Source organism: Heterocephalus glaber, unplaced genomic scaffold (assembly GCF_053883595.1).
Source record: "Heterocephalus glaber isolate CG9 unplaced genomic scaffold, H.glaber_assembly_v1.0 deba00001690, whole genome shotgun sequence".
Taxonomy (NCBI): Eukaryota; Metazoa; Chordata; class Mammalia; order Rodentia; family Bathyergidae; genus Heterocephalus; species Heterocephalus glaber.
Window position 1 is genome coordinate 2,567,314 of NW_028258415.1, and position 10,291 is coordinate 2,577,604.

Sequence of the window (10,291 nt, forward strand, 5' to 3'; positions counted from 1 at the left end):
TAGGTGCAAAAATGGTATTATCAGTACATGCAGTTAAATGTTCTGGAGAATTTCACCTGGTGTACAGCCCTTCATCACAGAAGATAATCAGGGTCTTAAATTGAGCATGAGATTGACTTCAGATGCTAGTTTTCCCTTCCCATGTATTTCAAGCTCACCATTTCTATTTCTCATATTGACAGTGCATCAAGCTTAATGAGGTGGTGGTTAGGGAACTTTGTGTCCACTCAGATGAAGAATGCATTCAGTGTACCTCATTAGAATCACATTCCAAATATAGTAAGGCTGCTTACTTTCAGGCATTACTGATGAACCAATACACTGATTATTTTATAAAATTCAGGGGATAAATTTTAAAAGATCATGCAATCAATCTGGCGAAATATCTTAGAAGTTCACAATTTTTTAGATGAATTTATCTTAATGATAAATTAGCTTAGAGTACTTGTCCAAACTTACAAGAGAGCTGAAGAAATTGTATTCAAAACAAGACTATATTGTCAAATTGGCCGTAAATTTATGAAATTTGTCATATTATAACTGCATCTGTGTGGAAAATAATGACAGTTGCTTCCTTTCCCATTATTTACAGGATATTTAAAATACAGTAGAATACCAAAAATTAGATTCTACCTTAATAATTTGCATTTAAAAGGGAGTGAAAATTGCTACTTGTAATACAGATAAAAGTAGCTACTAAAAGACTAGTGAAGACATAAACAATTTTCAATGACCTAACATTCATGAATAACAAAGAGATAACTTAATAAGAATATATAGTTATAACTGTCCTCTCCATTTGTCCCTGGTGTTTGCCATCCACGCACTATGGCTACCCAGCAGATTGTCCTTCAGGGCCCAGGACCCCGTGGGGCTTCCGCCTAGTGGGCTGCAAAGACTTTGAGCATCCTCTCCCCATTTCCCAGGTCACTCCTGGAAGCAAAGCTCCCATAGCTAATTTAGTATTGGAGATAGAATCGCAGCCATCGATGGGGAAAATACCAGCAATATGACGCACTTGGAAGCTCAGGACAAAATCGAAGGCTGTACAGATAACATGACTCTCATAGTAACCAGATCTAAACATAAAATCTGGTCTCCTCTAGTGACTGAAGAGGGGAAATGTCATCCATACAAGGTGAATTTAGCCTCTGAACCTCAGGAGGTCCTGCACATAGGAAGTGCCCACAACCTAAGTGCCATGCCCTTTACTGCCTCACCTGCCTCCAACACTGCCCACAGAGTCATCAAGAACCGGTACAACAACCCAGCAGGCCTCTACTCTTCTGAAAAAGTACCTAGCTTCCACAGTGCTGTGGAGTCAAAGACTACAGCCAGTGGGCAGGAGGCAAATGGTAGACCCTTAGATTGTTCACAGCATTCAGGCAGCCTCATCATTGACAAAGAATCCGAAGTTTACAAGATGCTTCAGGAGAAACAGGAGTTAAATGAGCCCATCAAACAGTCCACATCATTTCTGGTTTTGGAGGAAATCCTGGAGTCAGAGGAAAAGGGGATCCCAATAAGCCCTCAGGATTCAGAAGTGATAAAGCTCCAGTCACCAAAGTGGCTGCATCTGTTGGAAATGCTCAGAAGTTACCCATATGTGACAAATGTGGCACTTGCATTGTTGGTGCATTTGTGAAGTTAACGGAACCATCAGCACCACCCTGAATGTTAGGCGTGCACTGATTATGGTACCAACTTGAAACAGAAGGGCCACTTCTTTGTTGAGGATCAGATCTACTGTGAAAAACATGCTCCGGAACAGGTCACATCACCTGAGGGCTATATTGTGGTCACAGTGTTCCCGAAGTGATCCAACAGCTCTGGACTGACAGCTGTTCTCCACCCAACCTCTACTGCACCTGCTGAGTGATGCGGTCTTTCCTCTCTTGAGTGTTCTGTGCCTCCCTTAGCTTTAGCTTTACACATTAAATGTTGAGACCTTTCCTAAGCTAACTGACTCACACTGGCTTTGTGATGCCTGCTTTTACATTTACTGGAAAATGGTTTTGTTCTCTGTTGGGAGCAATGCTACATAATTCTAGGGAAAAATCATTTGGTTAGCCTAGTTCTCTTGCCTACAGCCAAGCTACAGAATAACTCCAGTTTGGCCTCCGGTCACAACTGAGACTTCAGTGATCCAGTGATGCTGTGATTCTCCAGGACAAGAAACATCCTGGGAGAACAAACATCTGCTCAGTTCCTCGTTGTTCTTGGACTGATTAACATCTTGTTTGCCGGAGATGTACTGAACTCTCTGCAAGCCTTCCGTTACACCTTGTTTATCCCAATGTGAACTATTGAACTCTCTGCAAGTCATTTGTTACATTTGTTTCTCCCTATGTACTGAATAAAAGGTGTGGTAAATTGGGGGCTTTGTCTTTGCTGCCCAGAGCAGCACTGATCAGACCCAAAGCTGAGCTTCTTCTCAGTCTCACTTTTCTACCTTTCCTGTAATTCGCCGTGTGCTGCCATGGCTCGCAGGAGACCAGGACTCACTGCAGAGGTTCTGGTGACGTCCCCTTCCCCTGTCCCCTACAATTCTCTGTCCCCTTGCCAGCAACACTGTACCTTCTTTACCTCAGTTCTTTACTGCAAGTGACCTTAGTCACATTTGCACCAGCCCAAATTTAGTATGTCTGATATTGATTGTTTTACACAATAAATATACAGGTTGTAAACAAAAAACAATATATAGTTATATATAACTTAATTTTATATACTTAAGCTCTTTATTATACACCTATTTATACACACAAAGCCTTTTTTTTTTGGTACTGGGGATTGAACTCGGGTCCTTGTGCTTGTTCAGCAGACAGCAAAACCACTGAGCTAAATCCCCGGCCTGACAAAGCCTTATTTTTAACTTCAAAAGAAAGTTGCTAATAAGTATAAATGGTTTTTTCCTAAATTATTAATAGAAGATTACAGATAATTAGCAAACCACCATATAAATGTTCTTGTATGCTATTGTTTGTGCATTGACAGAAAAGTATTTTAAGATTTTATTTGTATATTTTTCTACAATTTGATTTAAATAAAAAGTGATAAAATCCTATAAATTTTCTAAGATTTTTGGATTTTATTGTTTTTACTTTGGGGAGAGAAAGAATTATAACTGTAGCATTAATGAAAGAAAACACTTATTATAAAAGAAAACTTCATTAGGTAGACTTTTAAAGAATTTTGATTCTTAAGGTAACTTTGATTTTTAAATATCTAATTTCAGACCTTTATGGAAAGTCTTATTCAATGTCAATAAATAAAAGTTTCATGAAACACAAGTGGGGGAAAATATATAAATAACATACATGAGAATTTAGTGTCCTTGGCTTTGAAAATAAAATCCTTGTGGTGAGTACAAATCTATTAATGCCATAGGTATTTGATGTGGCAGATTATAAAGTTGGCTATAATTTTTTAGTGCCTTCTATAAAGAATTTGAGTCTATTTTCGAGCCCATGACTCTGGGCTGAATTTATGACACTTTTGATGAATTGAACTTGGCAGAAGTGACAGTTTGAGAGTTCTGTTCCTGGGCCTCCAGAAAATTTTTCTGTTTCCACTTGTTCTTTAAAACCTGTGACTACTATATGAACAGGGTAAAACTCCCCACATAAGAATGCCAGCTCAGGTGAAGAAGAACTGTGTGCCTCAACTGCCACACTGTCTGTCCATAATTGTTTAACAATTTTATGTAGTTGAATGATGAGTACCAGAGAAGACTGGTCATTACTGGCAAGCTACTGCTACAAGCAATGTAATGATGAACCTGAGGAAGATTTCTGCTAAAGCGATGCATGCATGTCTTTAAGGTATATGCTATGTACAGAAGTAGAAGCTCTGCATCACAGACATCCGTTAAATAATGTTAAATGTTACCTTGAGTGGCTGCATGGTCAGAAACTCACTTTACCCCAAAATTGCCACATTCAGCCTCATCTGACTTTTAAAATTTTACCCTTTTGGAGAGGATGTCTATTGTTACTTGTTATTTTTCACTTGTTATCATCTTTTGTTTTTACATGAAATTATGCTGATCCATCACAATAATATCAGTATTATGGTATCATATAATTTGAAATGATTGTATCATTTTGGGGCACTTTATAATTCTCTCTTCAGATTTTTCTTTTTCTTTTTTTTTTTTTTTTGGTACCAGGGATCGAACTCGGGTCCTTGCCCTTGCTCAGCAGGCGGTGAAACCACTGAGCTAAATCCCCAGCCCTCTCCCTTCAGATTTTAAGACCAAATAATATTTGATTTCTACTTACACAATTAACAATTTGCCTCGTGTACAAATGTTATATAGTCATGCAAACACAGACATACATAAATTAACAACTCAACATGCATGCATAAATCATCTTAGTAATATCAATATGCATTCATTTATTGATTCAGCTAATAAAATATAAATTTTGCGTCTCAGTCATATTTAGATCTTTAACAACTTTTTGGGGAAAATATTGTATTTATACTTGGTAGTAGTTATACTTAGAGAATGGATAAGAGAACTTATTCTTTCTCACACTAAAAGTATGATCTAGGAGAAATGAACAAAGATAAGAAACCAAACAAAACCAAAAGAAAAAAAATACAATACATGATAAAAGAAGACATAAAATGAGAGCATTAATCTCCTGAGCAGACACAACAATTTGGGATGGTCTTGCCCTTCTCACACCTCTAGAGAAGCCCCTTCTAGCCTACAGCAGTTCCTGGCTTCCTCTAACTGCTTGTGCTCTCAGTCTCTTCTGACTCCCCACAGAATTTCACCCTGGGTATCTCCCCTCTGATAAGGACAAGAGTTATGCTGGATTGAGCATCCACTCTACTGTACTTCACTAGAGTTGTACCTTAGTTCATGACATCTGCAACTACTTTGTTTGCAAATAAAGCTACACTCTCAGTTAAAGGAGGGTGGGACTGCAATATATGTTTTTTTCCTTTGGTGTGGAAACTTAGTTCATAATAATTCAACTTCTTGTAGAAGAGGACTTCAGATGAAGAGATTTCAACTAAGAAATGACTGAAGGGTAAATGGAAATCAAGTTGATAACATGAATAAGAGCAAAAATGTTCCACTCATAGGGAATAAAAAGCAGTTTAACAGTTAGGAGAATGGTACTTTATAGATGAAGTTGAGATTAGAAAACGAAAGTGCAGACAGAAGGGATAAAAATAAACAAGAGTGAAACTGGAGGAATAAAAAGGATGGATAGAAATCTTATACTTTATTTTAAATACAATGAAGATGTATTTAAGGAGACATCCTCTTTAAAATCACCTTCAAGAAGTTACCCTGGCAAAAAAAAGTGAGAGTGGATTGGGGAGAAGTAGAGAACCTGGAGTCAGGATGACTTGTGAGAGTTGACTCTTCTCAGCTATAAAGAATGATAAAATTATACTTCCAAAAACTACATTGAGAAGCAAAGGTTTTATATTTTACTAAGGTAATTTCTTGTGTTTTCCATTATTAGGCTTTTGGCTACTTAAAAAATTGAGTTTTAAGAGTTAAAGTTTATTTAAATTTTAACTTGTTTTAAAATGTTTTTAATAATCCATTTGTGACAGGTTAATCAACTATTATCTCAGGCTATAATATATACTGTATTCTAGGACTAGGAATGTATGTACATCTAAAGATAAGGTATGTTGTGAGTTTCAGCTTTAAAATTAATTTTATAGAGTTAAGACTACACAAGTTTAATCCCTATGAATTAACTAATAAGCACTCATATAATATTTCTTTTGTACAAAATGTTTCTAGACCTTAAATGTACAAAATGCTTAAAATTTTGACATTTCCTTAAATTTGGACTTGCCATTTAAAACTTGTTCTACATCTACTGTCTTTGATTAAATAAGAATTTTGTTATAGTATGAATAAATCACACATATATTGGGGGAATAAAAGAAGGATAAATCTGAGACATTTGTAGGAAAATGGGTACACCTGGAAAATGCAATGTTGAGTGAAATAAATCAGATACACAAGCTTAAATAACTAACATTATGTTGCATTTCCATAAAGCAAAGTACAAACAAAGAGTGAAATAAAGGCTGGATGGAAGAGAAAAAAGGGAATATATTTCTTGCAAGTGGGAAGGGGACCGGGAACTGAGGATGAGGAGGGGAAGAGAAGTAAAAAGATATGCCATGCAGAGAAACCTAACAACCACAATGAATATAAACATTATATGTCATTAACATGAGCTAAGAATAACAATAACAATAGTAACGGAAATGGGGAAAGGGGATTTAGAGACAGGGAGGAAAGTGGATGGGAAGAGGAAGGAGATTAAAAAAAGAAACAAGCTGTGTTGTATAATGTCCCTATTCCCCAAGATGAATGTAAACTTCATATACAGCAAGCAGGTACTAATAAAATAAAAGAAAAAAAGAAATGACTCTCCTAAAAACTCTTGTTAGACTCTAAATAAAACAATGGTGAGAGACATAAAATGGAATGTTTTTAAAATAAACTTTTAGAACATATGAGATTTACCTGTGATTGTATATGTGATATGAGGAAAAAGTAAACTCTAGCTCCCAGATTTAAAAGTGAAAAAAGTAAATAGAGACACAGTAGTCAATGAAATGAGGGCACAGAATTCTGAGTAATTTTAGTAGGACAAACTCAGTTTGAATAAGTTAAGTGTAAATTTTAAAAGTGTGGACATATGAAGACCTGTCTGACAACAAGAAACTGGCTATACTGTGCTGTGATGGAAAGGAAGGAGATGGGGATGCTCTAGATCAGAAACTGGGATTAAACAAGATTTTATTGTAATTTATTTTTCTATCAGAATGATTTGATATAGATTAAATATAAATGGGAAGAATAAATTACAGAGCATAAATTGTCTTGATGTAAAAATTATCACAGTATTATTAAAACTGTCCAAAACTTTCTAAGTAAGTATGGAAAAATCTGTAGAGATAAGTAGCATCTCTATTTGTTTCATTATTTTAAAATTGCAGAGATCAAGAAAAAATATATTGGATATCAACAAAGCTCAATTACTTCAACTCATAAGTAAATAAAAATATTTTAAAAGGAACTGCTAATATGTGTCTTTTTTGCCTTTTCTTATTAATCTCACATTCAATTCACACACATACATGTGCACATACACACACAAGTTAGAGGAAGGAATGCAAGAGAAAGTTCTGTTTCCTCCCACTTCCTCTTCCTCTTCCCCTTTAGAAAGAAGGGAAAGAAATAAATATAAGAGAAGAAAAAAAGAAAGCAAAGTCTTGTAAATGGGGAGAGCTGGAGGGGTTGAACTGAGGACAGGGGAATGGGAAAAAAATAAGAACGAGGATATTTCATGTAAAGTACAAATTCCCAGTGATGAATGTCATCTTACTTCATACCTATAATGTACCAATAAACTTAATGAATTTAAAACACACACACAATATTCAGCTCAGTGGCATCTCGCCTGCCCTGCAAGCGCAAGGTCCTGAATTCGATACTCGATACCAAACACACACACACACACAAATTTATTTTGCTGTCTTAACATTTCACTAAGCTCATAACAATCTTGTGACAAGAGTCAACTCTTCTTAATGCAGTATTACACTTAGCACAGCTTATTAAGCTGAGTTTAACCTTCTGGCTCTGACATGTAACAACATATAGAAGTAGACCCTCCATTACTCTATTCACCCATCCAATGTCCTATGCATCATTGCTTCTTCCCCATTACCTGTCGAATTCAGAATTTAATAAATATCAAATTATCCCAGACGGTGGACCTAATGTCTCCTTAACCAAAGTTTTCAATTTACCAAAACTTTCTCTTGTCTCACTTCAACATGCTTCTAGGCACCCAATGACATCAACCTTGGAAGCTAAACTACAGCATAGTTTTACTGCATGGTGGAGGTAGACTCCAAGTTTTTGATTTGGATGTGAAGTAATAAATGTATCCGGAGGCCAATCAGTCAATTAAGGAAGGGTTGGCTTACACTGACACACTGTTAAGGTGAGGTTTATGATAAATGATTTATTTCTATTTATTATTTATCAAAAAGATTATGGTTATAAAATCAAACCAAATTAATTTTTTGTTTTAAACTGTCATTAAAATAGACATTGGACAATTCTTTTGTCTTGCTAAAATACTAAAAGTAAAGTGGGTACATGGTGATATTTACATTCTTATACCTTAGGTAAACAAACATTTGTTATGGTAATGTAAAAATTTGTTTGCAAATTATACCAAAGATTTTCTAATGCCAAATTTCATTTCATCATGGGAATGGCAATTTGAAGCTAAGTTATATGAAGCAATTCTATTTCTGATTAATTTTGGAATGGAAAACATTTTCTGCATGTGGAACCTAGCAGTCAAGTTTGGAGCTTGAAATGGGGGTAGGGAGCTCCTTCTATGTTGAGTTGCTGTTATGGATTGTATTTAGATGTGCCTCCAAAGCCTCATGAGGTCATAGGAGAGGCTTTGTCAGAGGTGGCTGAATCTAGAGTATGTGATTGATTCACAGTGCAATGCTAAGATTAAGGGTGCTAGGATTAAAGGTGAGTACTTACTAAATCACCCCACTGATTGGTTTGACACTGCCTAAGCCCAGTAGTTTGGATACAATGCAAACTACAGAAAGAAGCTTGTCTTGACCCTTGCTTGCTTTTTCTGTCTTCTGCCTGCCATTAACTGTTTCTCCTCTGTGATGTCCCTGTCAAGTCACATTACCTTGCAGCCAATTATGGACTGAAACTTCTACAAACTGTGAGCTAAATATATCTTTCTTCCTTTAGCTTTAGACATCTGATATTTTGTCTCAGGAACAAGAGAAAAATAACTAAGTTACTTAATGAAAATTACACACTGTTCACTCTGCACAGTGGAAGTCTTACAGTGGTTGACAATTTTCTCTTTAAGGTTTTCTTTTAAATTATATATCGTGCAAACAACACATACTTTGAAAACTAAAGTGTGGGAAATATTGACAAGAACAGAAAGGCAATAATACATTCATTTTTATAAGGAAAATGTTAATATTCCTAACATATCTTTCTCACAAAAGCTTTTGCGCAGAATGAATCAATCCATGAATAACACTTTGGAACTGTGATCACTGGTATTCTTTATGATAGTTCTATTACTATACAGGCTTTAAAGTACACCATATTGCAGCCTACAATAACAGGAGAACTGAAGTCTTTGCTACATTCTTTCCCTGTGCTCATACCATAGTATTTTAATGTTATAGTTTTCTCTTTATTTGTAAAAAAAAAAAAAAAAATATTGGACTGAAGGGTCCATTTAGAACCATACTTTTTCTCAAGTCCTTAATTATTAAATCATGAAAAATATCTAGGTGCATACCTGTGGATAAAAGGATAAGTAGAAATCTTTAGGTTAGTGTTCTAAAGGCAAACACAAGTTTTTAAATAGTGATATATTCCACTGTAGGTAATAGAAGTAATAATTTTTCAGCTAGCGAAAACAATTTATTTAAACTTCTCCTAGAGTTCATCTTGTCCTAATTCATGGTTGGCAGAGACCCCTGCAGTCAGGTTTCAGTCCCCACCTGCCCAGGGTGCAACACAGGCCTGAGAAAAGAATAGACTAAGAGACAGAACTAATAGTGAGAAAGCAAGGTGCCAGGACGACCATTGCCAGTGCAACCGACAAAGCCCCCAGGCAGTCCCAGGCGCTGACTTTTATTGGCAATCAATTAGGGTAAAGGCAACATGTGGTTTCTATGGAAATTAATGTGAACAAGACTCATAAAGGACAAAACAAAGCATTCTCAAATTAGGAATAGAATAGACAAAATATTGACTGTAATTAGAACATTGTCCTTCTAGTCTGAAGGTTTTAGCTGTGGGAACGGAATTTGGGTGTGAGTCACTCTGACCTTGGCACATAAGCTTCAGCTGGACTTGCTTCTCAAAACAAGCCAATTGTGGGGTTAACTCTTCACAGCCTGCTTTGGCCATAATCAATATTACAGTCCTCTGCACATGGTTTTATAAATTAATAAATACAGAAGAAATGATTATGGCCGTGCAACTGTGAAATTTTTCAATTTCAGTTCATAGTCTTCCTAATGAATTTTTTTCAAAGATTTATTGAGCTGGCAGGTAATTGTATAAAACAATTATTGAGCCAATTCAATATTTTTTTTTTTACAAAATACAGTGTTTGCATCATTTTTTATATTGGCCTTATCTGAAGAAATTCAAAATAATTGCTGTCGTTTAGGGCTATATATTGATTTTTAAAATGCTACAATAAATGTTATGATA

The 10,291-nt window shown here is 35.7% G+C and overlaps 1 pseudogene; it reads left to right on the forward strand.

Moving 5' to 3' along the window:
• The first annotated feature begins 828 nt into the window (after positions 1-828).
• On the forward strand, positions 829-1,872 carry LOC101706749 (PDZ and LIM domain protein 1 pseudogene; annotated as a pseudogene).
• The last annotated feature ends 8,419 nt before the right edge of the window (positions 1,873-10,291 follow it).